Genomic DNA, 8,043 nt, shown 5'->3' with positions numbered 1-8,043 from the left:
CTTCTGGTGGACCTGTTCTTAGCTTGCACAGCCCAATAGATATCCAACCAGGCACTCACGGGACCGCCCCTTCTCCACCTTATGCCCAGCTCCTTTGTACCCTTTTCATGTTGCTGCCGTATAAGAGAACACATTTAATTTCAGACAGATTAGTTATCAAACGTAAGATATTAAGGATATTAAAGGCAATTCTTTGATGTTATTTCCCCCCCCTGGAGTTCACTTACCTTTTCCTGATGAATCTTTTTTGTCATTACCAGGATCACCCATCTATTCTTAATGGCTGAGCAAACATCATAGGCCTTCTCCATCAAAGTTGATCTCTGTAATTTTATCCCCTTTATTGGGTTAAGTTGCTACATTAAATCAGCTGAGCAGACACTAGTTGGGGCTGGTCACCCACCATGTTTCAGAACAAGATTTTATGGACACTGTGTTGTTTGGACCTTATTTCAATTTTAGACTCTATCTCCACTAAAAGTGACATTTATTTATTTGTTATTTAGGTGTGTGCATATGTGTTGGCATGTGCATGCACCGTGATGTTCATGTGGAGACCAGAGGACTGCTTTTGACAATCTGTTCTCTCGTACCATGTAGGTTGTGGGATTGAATTCAGCTCATCAGCCTTAGTGGCAAGTGTCTTTACCCACTGATCTGATCCATTTGCTGCCCTTGTACATCTATATTATACACAAGGAAACTGAGAGCTAAAAGAAAGTCAAGAAGTGGCCCAGTTAGCCAGTGGCAAGAGGAAAGGGGCGTGCCTGGAGTACATTGGCTTCAGGACTGCTCCCATCTTCCAGAAATGTGCTCTCCTGGTGAGAATTTGAATATAAGAGAGGACAAAGGCCAGACTGTGCACACAAATAGAGCTCTGACTCATAGTCTGGAGCAACCAGCCCGGAGAATAAAGCCATCATTTACAGGAACCAGCAGAGGAAGCCAGCCGCCATCTCCTTTCAGGAAGTCAGATCACTACCTTTAACAGCTGCTCCAGGAAGGCAAACAATCACACTGTAACGAGTGGCCCCAAATGGCCGAGACTTGAGGAACATCTGACAGCTTCCGTAATTTGTATCTCTACTTCCAGTTTAAGACCAACCAGGGAAAGTCAAATATATATCCCCAACTAGTCATATAAGATACCATGATTCTGGTGAGCCTGCTACAGCTTCCTTAGGCCAACAGATGTCCAAACGGGCATGCATAGAGCTGTCTCTTTTCCCTTCAGACAGCGTTCCTTCTCCTCTGCCTACCTCTGAGTTTTGCCAAATGCTGTGGCAGTGTCTAGCTTCTCTACTTAGTAGCAACCTTTGAATAGACCGTACATGCTGTCATTTGGTTAGTCCTTCATTTATTTCCTCACTGGACACCATATCATTTCCCAGGGCTGTGTTGAGTCTCTTGATCTACTTTCCATGTTGACTTACATGGATTCATGTCTAGTTGTCTTTCCTCCTGCTCTTCCTCTTCCTCCTTCTCTTCCTTCTCTTCTTTTTTTTTTTTTTTAAAGTTTCTTACTATTCAGATTGACATTCCAACTACAAAGAATTCTCTTTGAAACGCCTCATCTAAGAGATTTCAAGGATTTGGACCTCAGTAATTGATCAGTTTCATTTCTGTAACTTTAATGATTTTTTTGTTTCAAATTGCTGTCACTGTGACCCTTCACCACTTACTGCAAATGTCTACTTTGGGCATGCCTTTACTAGTACTTCTAGAAAGGGAGGAGTTTTAGATATCTGAAAAACATTTAAAAATACTCTGTAAATTCTTAGAGAATTTAATACAAGGAATTTTGACTGTGTTCTTCCAGCTCCTCCTCCTAACTGCCTCCAGATCCACTCCCACCCCCTACATCCTCATCTTCACATCCTCTTTAAAAAAAATCAGTAACCCAGTGGCTCAAACTAACCTTTTTTTTTTTTTTTGAGTAATAAAAAAAAAACAAAACTTTTTTTTTTTGTGAGCCTTGGAGATTTTCCCCACAGCTCAGAAATGTCCATCTGTGGTTGCTTTCTCTGTCACATGACCCAAGTGTTCCCTGATCATGGTAGAAAGTACCTCAGGGGTTAAAAACAGCCTAAACATTGCTCACTTAGATTTTAATGACCAAATAGTTCATGTGTCTTCAAATGCCCCGAGGTGAAAAATGAAACTGATAGGGATCTGGACAGGCAACAATTCATCTGGAAAATATGGACTTGGGCCCAAATTGCTGTATTTGTCAAGGTACCTACTCTTCTTTCTGAGTTTACAGAGAGTTCTCTTGCACATGGGATATTTCCTAGAAGTGCGTTATGTTTTAGGAATTGTGTTAGACACAATCACAAAAGAATACACATGGAATGCAATCATTGATAAGTGGATATTAATTAGCCCTGAAGCTCTGAACACTAAAGATACAATTAGCATAACAAATGATTCCCATGAAGAAGGAAGAAGAGGGCCCTAATCCTGGAAAGGCTTGATCCAGCATTGTAGGGGAGTACCAGGACAGAGAAAAGGGAGGGGGAAAGATAGGAGAATGGCTGGAGAGAAGAGGACTTATGGGACATACGGGGGGCGGGGGGGGGGGGGACTGGGACAGGGGAAGGCTTTTAGAATGTAAACAAAGAATATAGAAAATAAAAAAAAAGTTAAAAAAAGGAATTGTGTTAGAAATGAAGGAAGCAAAGATGTAGGCTGTTCTTGACCACAGGTAGAGAGACAGATGGTCTACGTTGAAATACAAGGTGATCCAAGATCGTATATTGTGAGTACGGGGTAGATGACTCCTGTGTGAGATCAGTAACAACTGGGTCTTTACTGGTCCTAGAAATGCAAGTGAAGATACATTTATGTTCATCTCCATGGCCTGGGATTACTTGAGGACACATACAGCTTGCTTTGTGGACAAGACCTCAGTTGTTAGCTCCCTCAAGCTATTTGGTCATATTAACTATAAACACTAGAGAAAGTTAGTCTTTGCAAGGTCCTGCATTTTCATCTGAAAAATTTAGGGAAGAATAATAATTATAGCAGTCTCCAATAACATGCCCATTAGTGGCACATATTAAACACTCAGTGAATTTTATTTGTAGTAATTGTAAGTTCAATTGTCTTCAAATTCTAATGTTAGAGAATTCATACTTTAGAATTGGAAGGAAGGAAGGATTGCTGGACCATAGCCTAAAATTTGGGTGTTCCTCTGGGGCAAAAACAAAACAAAACCCCAAGAAGAAAAAGAAAAAGAAAAAGGAGGAGGAGAAGCAGAAGCAGAAGAGGAAGCAGAAGAGGAAGCAGAAAAGGAAGCAGAAGAGGAAGAGGAGAAGGAGGAGGAGGAGGAGAAGAAGAAAAAAGAAGAAGAAGGAGGAGGAGGAAAGAAAGAAAGAATCTATTTTAATCTCCTGTGTACATGAACAAGCGATAACGAATACTTCTGAAAAGCACTGGAAGGTAAAAACATTGAGCTACTGATGGGGAACAAAGAACATGATTTGTGAAGAGGGCTGGGGAACGTTTGCTCCATATCTTGAATGTTGGCAGTCACCGTCAAGAGACACATGGTAGAATCTGCTTTTGCTTCAGAAAAATGATCTTGGCTGTGGGGAGAATTGAGTAAGGAAAGTTGGTTTCCAAGGAGGAGAAAAACTTACATGAGTCCCTTCCATAGGAAAGAAGCTGGGTGGGGTTCTTAAATGTTTCCATTGGTGTCATGAGACTCAGTTTCCCTACGTGAGTGAGGCAGGAGCCCAGTTGTGAGAAACGAATGAGATAACAAATGTGAACATACTGACACAGATATTACTTGAATAGTGGAAATATACCAATATTATTTTCCATTGTCATTCTCGTAGTGATAGAAATGGTAACAACTGTGAATTGTGCTGGATGCCAGAATAGTTATTACAATGTGGAAAATGAACTTATATAAAGTGATTAATTTTATTTAACTCTGGAATAACATGGCAGAGGCTGGTGATCATCTTCCAAAATCCACTCCCCTTTTCTTCAATTGTAATTAGAATTCCTCATGAATTCCAAGCCATGACTGCTTAGAATAGCAATTATATTTCCAAACCCTGTTTGCTACAACATATATGTGGACATTGGGCTATGAAAGCAAATTATGCAACCTACAAGTCATTCCTTGAAGAGAAATGATGTGTTCTTGTCTTCTCCCTTCTTTTCTGCTACCTGGAAAATTGATATAATGGAATATTGATATAATGTGGAACACTCAGTGGGACCCCAAGGTACAGACTTCATTTAGGATGGATAAACCTGGGTCACTAATGACTGTGTGACTGTCATACTCGTGTTGTGTTATGTTGCTAATACTATGGAGGGAAGACAGACTTTCTTATTTTTTTGAAGAAGCTTCTTTTTTTTTCCAGGGATGCTCAGTTACTATCAGAAAATGTTAATCTTCTAAGTCCTAACAATTAAGTCCTAACAATTACTTTTTAATGACTATTGATTGTTCTAGTTTCATTTCTGTTGCTGTTATAAAATATGACAAAAGAAGCTTAGGGGAGAAAAGAGGCTTATGTTAGCTTACATTTCCAGGTTACAAGACTGGAAACTTGTGGAGAAGTCAAAGCAGGAACTTAAAACAGCTGGCCACATTATGTCTACCGTCATGAGCAGAGAGAGAATGAGTATAGATAAACTTACCTGCTTGCTTGTGGTTAGTTTGACTTCTCTATGCTTACATGGTTCAGGACTCTGCGTAGGGAATGGTACTACTCACAGTGGGCTTGGCCTTTCTACATTGATATACCCACGGGCCAACCAGACTTAGATAATCCCTCATTGACAGTCTCTTCCCAAGCGATTCTAGGTTGTATCAAGTTGACAATTAAAGCTGACTATCACATCGATACAGCCACATGGCTTTAAAAGGAACACATTATTAACACTCCAAATCAAGACTTAAAAGGAATATGAGTCCTTCATAAGACTTTATTTAAAAGACTTGCAGGCTTTCAAAATGGGGAAGGAAAACAAGCATGCCTTTTGGGTTCCAGTGACCAAGTCAAAGCTTTGCTATCACATTATCCATCAATGAAGAAGAAATGATGTCAGCAGGTATAGGTTCTAAGGTGCTAAACTCTACATTTCTTTGACCATGGCAGTTTGGAATAGCAAGAACACTAACAATAGTAATGGTAGAGTAAATAGTACATCTCTTAGCACTGAGTTTTGGGATAGCTTGTCATAGTAAAACATCCTACCTATGCATTTGTTATTTAATATACATATATATTAAAATCAGGACCAAATTGCTTTATGTTTACATCTTCTTGCTAGTCAGTCAGTAATTATTAACGATCTGATAAGGCCGGAACTTGTAAAAGCTGTCTACTTCAATCTCTGGCATAATTTCTTCTGGGCTCACTGTCTGTCCACAAGCAGTCGCTGGCTCACCTTCTAGGGAATGGCCATTTTGGCTGTAATATCATGTCATGACCACGAGGGTCTTTGTAACTTAGAGCGAAAGAATGGTTGAAATTGTTGTGTTCCTTGGTCTTCCTTTCCAGTGTGCCTCTGGCGACCTCTTAATGAAGAAACTAATTAGTTGTACAAGAGTCTGATGGGTTCCTCTGCTTCCTTACTTCTCTGCTAGAGCTTTCCTAGCACTTCTGCAGGAAGAAGTCCTAAATGGCCTCACCATCTGTAATAAATCCTAGTGCATTTATTTATTTATTTATTTATTTATTTATTTAGCAGGCTTGATGTGAGGTTTATTATTGAACATGATTTGGTAGAGTATAAGAGAGCACTGTGGAAGCCTTCAGGAATGCAGGGCTCTTCACTTGTGCAGAGGACCACGATTGGGGATATATTTGACACCGTGGCCATCAGGAATGAGCTGCTTCTCAGCACCCATGTCTTCAAATTCATCTGCATTCAACTCAGTGAAGCTATATATTTTTTTAAGATGTGGGTCTTCTTCTGGCATCCAGGGAACTTGAACTTGGCTCTGCGCAGAGCCTCAATTGCATGTTGCCTATTCTGAAGCTTGGTGAGGATAGATATGATGACCTGGCTAATGTGAACCCTGGCCATTGTGCCTTGGGGCTTCCCAAAGGCACCACATATACCTGTCAGGAGCCTGTCAGCTCCAGCACAAGACAACATCTTGTTGATATGGATGATATGGAAAGGGTGGGACCTCACTCTGATATGAAAGCCATCCTTGCCACAACTCTTGACCATGTATTTGTTGGCATGAATACAGGCAGCCTCCAGCACTTCAGAAGAGCGTTATTCAGGTTCATCTGACACCATGTGGCCACTAAGTGAGAATTCATCAACTTTCTCTTTCTTTCATCCCAAGTTAAGGACGTGAATCTTAGCTTCAGGGACACCATGGCAGAAATGGGACTTTGGGTATGGCTTTTTCTTATAATACTGGTAACACTGGGTGGGGCGGCGGCCCATGATGATGATAGGATGATCGGTGGTGCACCAGAGGAAAAGAGAGTGCTTTTATTTTCGAGTTGAAATAGAATTATGTCATTTTCCCTTCCCTTTCTTCCTTCTGATCCCTCTGAACCTTGAACATTTCCCATGTTTCCCCTACTTTCAAACTTATTGTCTTTTATCCTTTGATTATTACTGATACATACATATATGTATGTGTATGCACATATACGTGTATATATACATATATGTGTGTGTGTGTGTATGCTGAGCCCATTTTTTGTTATTAGTGTGTGCATGGCTTCATGGCTAACCATCCTGTATTGAACAACCAACAAGAGGGCTCATTCCTGGGATAGGCTAATGTCTCTTTTCATCGCAGTTACTAGTTACCCGTAGTTCTTGTTCCAGAGGTAGGACCCTGCGAAAAATTTCCCCTTCCATTTTAATTTGTCTGTTGATATTGTCTTAGTTCCAGTCTTGATTATGAAGCCATTTCTAGGGAAGACTGTTTCATTGCAGACATTCTGGTACTGTGGCTTTTACCATCTTTCTGCCCCATCTTCAGTGTTGCTCTGTGAACCACAGATGCAGTTTATATTTTCATAAAACTATATACTGTATGTATAAGTACACACACACACACACACACACACACACACATACACACCACACCACACCTCTTAAAGGATCTTAAGCCCCTTGAGCTGACAACACCCTGTAAAAACTCTAGACTAACAAAAACCCTTGTACCAGGCACATGAAATCTTTTGAATGGTTGGTCAGGGTAGTCAAAGGACTCCCCAAACAACATAAACTATCAATTTATCTCTTGGTTGCCTTTCGGCCTTGAGGATCAGCTCCTATTGTTATAGATACTATTTTTTTTAGGACATAGGACTCAAGACAATTTGCTAGACCTGCATAATTCCTTTCTGGATTCCAAATTCTATCTTTATGCCCATAGAGAAGTGTGGCTACCCCACTCATCAAAAGAAACCTTTCTTTACAGCAAATGGAGACCATCCCAGAAAACCACAACTGGACATCAACAGATTGTGGGGAGAAAGCTTCCAAGGATACACATTCTGGTGTTTTTAAAACACCAATGGAAGAGGATCAAATTAATCATACTCCCGACTTTATGATAAATTAATATCACTGTTCTCTGCAATGATCCTCTTTCTATCATTTATTCTTTTTAAGATTACATTCTCATTCTTTGTAAGTAGTCATACTAATTTTATCATGCGCCTGTCCCCCATGCACCTTCCTATAATATGTAATATTATGTAATACTTGTACATAGTTTATTTTACTCTAGGTCTAGTTGCAGATTATGTAAAATGATTTAGTTCTCCCATATTTATGAGTTATTTATCCTTTTTTATTTTCTATATTCTTTGTTTACATTCCAAATGATTTCCCCTTTCCCAGTTCGCCCCTCCCGAGTCATTTATCTTTATTATTTTCATTTATATGAGGAGAGAACTGGGGCACTGAAAGGTTAACTAACTTGTCTAAGGTCACATGGCTATCAAGCAACAGTGTAGGATTTGAGCTCAGGTAGCTGAATTCTTAGCATCATGCTTTTATTGTATTGTTGATTCTTTTCTTTTGTGTGTGTGT

At 39.9% G+C, this 8,043-nt stretch overlaps 1 pseudogene; it reads right to left on the bottom strand.

Moving 5' to 3' along the window:
* Positions 1–5,782: 5,782 nt before the first annotated feature.
* On the bottom strand, positions 5,783–6,432 carry LOC127671300 (60S ribosomal protein L10-like; annotated as a pseudogene).
* Between the last annotated feature and the right edge of the window lie 1,611 nt (positions 6,433–8,043).

Source organism: Apodemus sylvaticus, chromosome 20, assembly GCF_947179515.1.
Source record: "Apodemus sylvaticus chromosome 20, mApoSyl1.1, whole genome shotgun sequence".
NCBI classification, from domain to species: domain Eukaryota; kingdom Metazoa; phylum Chordata; class Mammalia; order Rodentia; family Muridae; genus Apodemus; species Apodemus sylvaticus.
This window is presented reverse-complemented; position numbering and strand designations above follow the sequence as displayed.